The 7,080-nt window shown below is 42.8% G+C and overlaps 1 long non-coding RNA gene across 1 annotated transcript; it reads right to left on the bottom strand.

The window, feature by feature from the left end:
- Positions 1-263: 263 nt before the first annotated feature.
- On the bottom strand, positions 264-1,697 carry LOC125555460. Its single transcript, XR_007304714.1, has 3 exons — positions 1,507-1,697; positions 1,349-1,405; positions 264-863 (listed from the first exon to the last, which is right to left on the bottom strand). It is a non-coding gene; the product is annotated as an uncharacterized LOC125555460 (long non-coding RNA).
- Between the last annotated feature and the right edge of the window lie 5,383 nt (positions 1,698-7,080).

The following is a 7,080-nucleotide window of genomic DNA, read 5'->3' as shown; positions in this document are numbered from 1 at the left end:
ACAAGAACAAATAAACAGCTACAGGGGGGACCGAAGAGGAGAAAGAAGGACAAAGAAAAAGAAAGGGAAAGGGAAAACAAGAAGGCTGAAGAAGAACTAGCATAAGCAGTCATTGATTCACCTACGTGCTGAGCATGTGTCCTCATTTTTTAGTCCATGAGCCCACGATTTAACAGCCTCCAAGCATTGATTCGCAACTCAACCCAGGTGGGATGGCCATGTTGTCAAAGACTTACCTATTTCAAGCCAGCCATATACTCCCTCCGTTCCGAAATAATTGTCGCTGGGGTCTTTTCCGACCAGGTGAAAAATAGTGAAATTACAAAACTGCCCCTGATTTGAAATCGTGCTCAGGTCGTCGTCTTTCTCCGTCGCTCCTTCCCTCCGCCAGGACTCCCTCGCTCCTCCCCTTCGCCAGGCGGAGGAGGATTCCGTCCCTCCTCCCCTTCGCCAGGCTCCTTCGTTGTCCGCATCTCCGGCGTCCTTCCCCGCCGGCTGTCTACGCCGCTCCAATCAAGAGCCAGACCCCCTCTTTGGTCGCCCTTCCCCGCCGTGATCGGAAGCTCCCTCGCCACCGTCCGGAGCTCCCTCGCCGGCGCTCCACCCCAGAGCTCCAGGCGCCACAGCTCCACCTCCATCCAGACCAACGCAGGCGCCCAGGCGCTCCTCCTCTCCACGCCCAGGGACTCCTCTCCTTCTCCAGGGACTCCTCCTCTCCAGGTCCGCCCAGGTTGAGGCGAGCTGGAGCTGGGCTCAACTGCTTCCCAGGCTCTCCTCATCCTAGGTTGTCCTCACCCCAGGCACAGGTTCATCTCCTCTCCCCAGGCTCCGCTTCTGTCGCTGGAAACAGCTTGATGATCATACTGCAAACACAAACACACATTTCTCTGTTGAGGATATCATCTCCAGGAGTACATAGATATGCTGTCATCAGAACCATACTGTCTTGATTACTGCAAACATACTGTCATCAGAAACACACTGGGGACAGTATTTGAGTCTCTAGTATACTGAAGATCTACTCCAGACGATAGATATGTTAAAGTAGTCATCAGGACTAGGAGTGATTTTTTTGATATGCTCAAGTTGATCAAGATATGCAGACAAAGAGAGTACTGCAAGAGAATAGAGCCTAATTCTCAAATACTCCGGGAGATCAGATTGTCTAGAAATAATTAAATGATCATTTGGGTACTGACAAAGATATGATGTACCACTGACTTGGAGTACACTGAAGATGATTGAAATAATTAAATGTACTGGAATTTCTGTACCATTTTGCTTTTTACTCTAACAATTTGCATCATGCTGATATGTATATCTACGAGTGGAGTAATGGAGTACTTACTCTGCTTAAGAGGAAAGCAGACCCATGTCTTGTTTAGACTCGTGTGTATTTGGCCACCTGAAAATCAGACTCGTGTGTATCATCAAGCAGTTCTACCCCGCATCGACTGTTCACTGCAAAAAGCCAAAAACAGCAGCATTAATAATCTGCATCCATACATCATGTTAGTTCATCAGTAATTGATCTAAGCCGTCATGTTAGTTCCTCCCCTCCTCTTTGCCAAAAACGCAAATCTCCCCTGCTACTGTTGCGTCACAAAAGCAGTGTGTTAGTTTCCGCCAAAGGAGCATGACAAACTTGTGTAAATTCTACCATTATGCTTCAGGATGTAACTTGTGCAATTCTTCAGGATGTAACTTGTGCAATTCTACTCTTCTTCTAAACAAAACAGAGCAGCTTTCTTGCAATAAGGTGATCTTATACTACGAAGAAACTGAACATAGTTGACGCTTCTTGACATTTTTTTAAAACTGAACATAAACTCATTACAGTTAATATAGAGCAAAACAGTAGCACCGATAAACAGAAGAAGAAGAAGAAATAGTGCAATGAAAATTAACTACTTTCAAAACTCTCCAATATATATCTACTCAAGTAAGCGGCCAACTGACTAACTTTCTGAATTGAGATACAAGTATACATACAGGGACTTTTGTTAGAATCACGGATGCCTATCCTCAAAAATTAATACCTAGCGAAGGGAATACATGGCCGGAGGTCACAAACATGATATTTAATCTAAAAACATCAAGCTCAGTAGATAGATGGAACAATAGACTAACCATAATGGTCCCCACTAAAGTCAAATCAACTGTGAACTGTTTGACTTTCTTCAGTCCATCTGAACATTTGGACAAAGAAAACCAAATTCAGGGTTATATTGATGCCGCTAAGGGCCTGTAAATAGGATGGAGAAGATAGATCAATATGAAACCTGCTAAAACTTTGGCCTTCCGATGGTCATCGGCAAGCTTGCCTAAGGTGTAGCGAACACCGACTTCAGCAGCAGCACAAAGGACTCCTACCTGCCTCATTCCACCACCCAGTGTCTTCCTAAGACAAATTGTGAAAGATGTTCATCTAAAGCTCCTTTCAGATATCTGTAACAATATAAGGATGACATTTATACAATGATGTTCAATTATTTCTTTAATATAGTCATGTACGGCTTACATTTCGGTGCAAGTTAACTAACTCAAGATAGATTACCTTGTGCTTCTACTTGTACTTCTACTTCATCTTACATATTCATATCTTCAGGAGAAAATGGATCTCCCAGACCTCAACTTCACTCCACCTGCAGAAGATGCGGATGAAATGGATGAAGATGCATAAAATGAAATGGAAGGACATGTAGGAGAAGAAATGGAAGGAGATACAGAAGAGGGGATGGAAGGAGATGAAATAGTTCAAAATCCAGGTACAGTTACAGTTGATCATTCCATCAGTTCATCACTTGATCATTCCATCACTTCATCACTTGATCATTTCATTTAATCATTTCTCTGTTGTATGTTGTTGTACAGGTGTTGGTCAAGTTGCTAGGAAATATAAAACCCCCAATGACCAGCAAAAATTTGCTGCTTATGTAGCAATGCATACACTGTGTATGAGTAGAGGAGGCACTTTTTTGGGAACTGATAAGCAAGACATTGCAAAAAAAATTGGAGTGGGTGTTTGGAATATACGAAGAATTTGGAGGAAAGCAATGAAGCAAATTAGCGAAGGTAAAGAGGTGGATGTTTCTAATCAAAAAAAGGGAAATTCTGGAAGAAAGCCTAAGGACATTAACCTAGAAAAAATCCTAACGATCCCATTAAACAAAAGGTCTACCATTAGGTCACTTGCCTGGCAACTGGGATGTAGCCCTACCACACTTCATAGAAAGTTCATGTTAAACTTGATATGGAGGCATACAAACTGTGTGAAGCCAGCTCTAAAGGACCAGAATAAGAATGATAGGATGAAATTTTGTTTGTCGATGCTTGATGAGGCAACAATAACATCTGCAAGGCATAAGTTCAAGACTATGCATAATGTTGTCCATATCGACGAAAAGTGGTTTAACATGACAAAGAAGAATAAAACATATTATTTGCTGGATGGGGAGGAAGAGCCTACGAGGCCTATACATGGCAACTGTATTGGCAAGGTGATGTTCTTGACGGCCTTTGGTAGGCCGAGGTGGGACAGTGAAGGAAACGTGGCCTTCTCTGGGAAAATCGGTATCTTGCCATTCGTGAAGGAAGTTCCTGCTCAAAGGAGAAGCGACAACAGGCCCAAAGGTACAATAGAGACAAAATCAATAAAGGTCGACAGAAAAGTGATGAGGGAGTTCCTGATAGAGAAGGTTTTGCCAGCAATACAAGTTGTTTGGCCCAAAGGTGATGCTGGACAGACCATCTACATTCAGTAGGATAATGCTAAGCCACATATCTTGCCAGATGACCCGGAATTTCTAGAAGTTGTCGCAAAAACTGGACTTGACATCAGAATAATACAACAGCCTCCCAACAGTCCTGATTTGAATGTGCTTGACCTTGGGTTTTTCAACTCGCTCCAATCCCTGACAGATTGTATGAGTCCTAAAACACTACAAGACCTTATTAAGGGTGTTTTGGAGGAATTTGAAGGCTATGACGTTTACAAGCTCAACAGAATTTTCCTAACTCTGCAGACGTGCATGGTTGAGATCCTGAACCATGCAGGTGGCAATGGGTACAAAATACCCCATGTAAACAAGGAAAGGCTTGAGGGGCTTGGGCAACTACCTCCAAGATTATCATGCCCTCCAGCGGTGTATGCAAATGCCCTGCACAACTTAGGGCTAATGGAGAGGTTTCATTAATGGAATATGAGCTTGTAATGATGCTTGTGGTGAGGCTGTGATGCTAGTGATGATGCTTGTGATGCTTGCGATGAGGCTGTGATGCTAGTGATGATGCTTGTGATGCTTGCGATGAGGCTGTGATGCTAGTGATGATGCTTGTGATGCTTGCGATGAGGGTGTGATGCTAGTGATGATGCTTGTGATGCTTGCGATGAGGCTGTGATGCTAGTGATGATGCTTGTGGTGCTTGTGATGAGGCTCTGATGCTAGTGATGAGGCTCTGATGCTAGTGATGATGCTTGTGATGCTAGTGATGAGGCTAGTTGCTTGCAATGAGGCTGTGATGCTAGTGATGCTTGTCATGTCTGTAATAATCCATATTTGAGTATGTTGGAGTACGCTGTTTGTGTGTAGTATGCTGGAGTATGTCTAACTCCACTTGTATGTGTAACTCCATTTAAAATTTTACTCCATTTGATTTTGCACTTTTACTCCATGTATTTTTTTACTCCATACTCCATTTGTATGTGTATATTTCTACTACTCCATTTGTATGATCATTCTTTGATGGGAGAGGAGTGAATTAGAGAAGAGTATGTGTCATAATCCATAGTCCTTTAGTTTTAATTAAATTAAAGAAAAGGACTTGTTGTTGTTGCTGCTATTAAAGGAAAGGACCAGGAGAGGAATATGAGAGGAAAGGAGTGGAATAGAAGAGAGAGGAGTGGAGTGGAACAGGAGAGGAGAGGAAAAATTTTAATTTAATTTTAACGCAAAAGGTTTGATTTAGTAACAGAAAAGGTTCAATTTAAGTTTAATTAACAGAAAGGTTTAATTAGATTTAACTAAAAGAAAAGGTTTAATTTCTAGTTAATTAAAATTATTTAAGAAGAGGAGAGGATAAGATAAGAGAAGAGAGGAGAGATAAGAAGAGAAAAAGAAGAGATAAGAAGAGACAAGAGAGCAAGAAGATGCTTCTGCAGAAACAGATTAGAAAGTTTCAGTTAATTAACTGAAACTACTCATACAGAGAAGATACCGAGAATTTGAACTAATGCTAATCCTCTTATTGCAAGCCAGCAAATGTGCTCACTAAATGGAGTATTCCCTCTGAAAATTGAACATTGGTAAAACTGAACATTGGCATTTGTAACACTGTACTCCTAGCAAATGTGCTCACTAAATGGATTTTTATTTTCAAAACACATTGGTAAAACTGAACATTGCTAACACCGATTTTCATTGACAGACGCAAAGAATGGTCATGTAGACATTCAGAAGTTAGGCAATTTGACTCGACAGTGTATACAAACAACAAGGAAGTGTTCATATAGCACATTCAGGTGGAAACAAAATCACAGGACAAGTTAAAGCTAGCCACCATGGTACCCTCTCTCTCTCTCTCTCTCTCAAAGCAGAGCAAACTCAAAACTGAAATGCATTTTTTCTCACAAAAGAAAAAGAGAGGGAGGACGACAAGTGAGGCTCACATTGCATCGCAGTTGAAGTAGGACTCGCTGGTGATTTTCAATCGGCGCTCACACCACACGGTGCTCAGTCTCCTCCTACTGCCACCATATGGTCTCGACCTGGGTGAGCTCGGCCTCCACCACCCTGTGTCGTGTCGTGGTGTGCTGCCGGACAGCGAGCACCCGGCAACCCAGGCTGCTCACACCGGCGTACGGGCTCGGCGACCTGACGGACAGTCACAAGAACAAAAGCAAATTCAGAGCCTGAAACAGATGCACAAGCAGCAGCAGTAGTGCACAATAAACACACGAGCACAATGAACTCCAGATAGTCCTAAACTTTTATTCCATTACTGAACACTGCAAGGTGATGTTCTGAAAGTTTAGGAGTAGTAACCATTTTAAGCCAAAGGCACCATGAACACACAAGCACAATGATTACTGAAATTTATCATAAGCAGCTGCATGCATCATGTCCTACACTTTCAGAGTACATGCCGTACAAGCCGCCCTACAAGCAGTAGTACTCACAAATTTACAGAAATTTATCCAGTGTGTACTCTTAAACCGGATCAAAGCATTAACACATGGTGAATACATGAACTCCTCAAACTAGGGTCATCACTGGTAGTGGTCCCGATTATTGTCATTTCGGGGTTAACGGATCATAAAACATAATAGGTGACTATAGACTTATAAGATAGGATCAAGAACTCTCATATACTGATGAAAACATAATAGGTTCAGATCTGAAATCATGGCACTCGGGCCCTAGTGACAAGCATTAAGCATAGCAAAGTCATAGCAACATCAATCTCAGAACATAATGGATACTAGGGATCAAACCCTAACAAAACTAACTCGATTACATGATAAATCTCATCCAACTCATCACCGTGCAGCAAGCCTACGATGGAATTATTCACGCATGTCGGTGAGCGTCATGAAATTGGTGATGGAGGAAGGTTGATGATGACGATGGATTCCCCTCTCCGGAGCCCCGAACGGACTCCAGATCAGCCCTCCCGAGAGAGTTTACGGCTTGGCGACGGCTCCGTATCATAAAACGCGATGAATTTTTCTATCTGATTTTTCCCCTAACGCGAATATATGGAGTTGGAGTTGAGAACGGTGGAGCGTCAGGGTCCCACGAGGCAGGGGGACGTGCCCAGTGGGTAGGGCACGCCCCCCACCCTCGTGGACGGGTGGAGGCCCCCCTGACGTGAATCTTCCTTCCAGTATTTTTTATATATTCCAAAATAATTCTCCGTTGATTTTTAGGTCATTCCGATAAGTTTTATTTCTGCACAAAAATAACACCATGGCAATTCTGCTGAAAACAGCGTCAGTCTGGGTTAGTTCCATTCAAATCATGCAAGTTAGAGTCCAAAACAAGGGCAAAAGTGTTTGGAAAAGTAGATACGACGGAGACG

The sequence above is a fragment of the Triticum urartu genome, chromosome 5, assembly GCF_003073215.2.
Source record: "Triticum urartu cultivar G1812 chromosome 5, Tu2.1, whole genome shotgun sequence".
NCBI classification, from domain to species: domain Eukaryota; kingdom Viridiplantae; phylum Streptophyta; class Magnoliopsida; order Poales; family Poaceae; genus Triticum; species Triticum urartu.
This window is presented reverse-complemented; position numbering and strand designations above follow the sequence as displayed.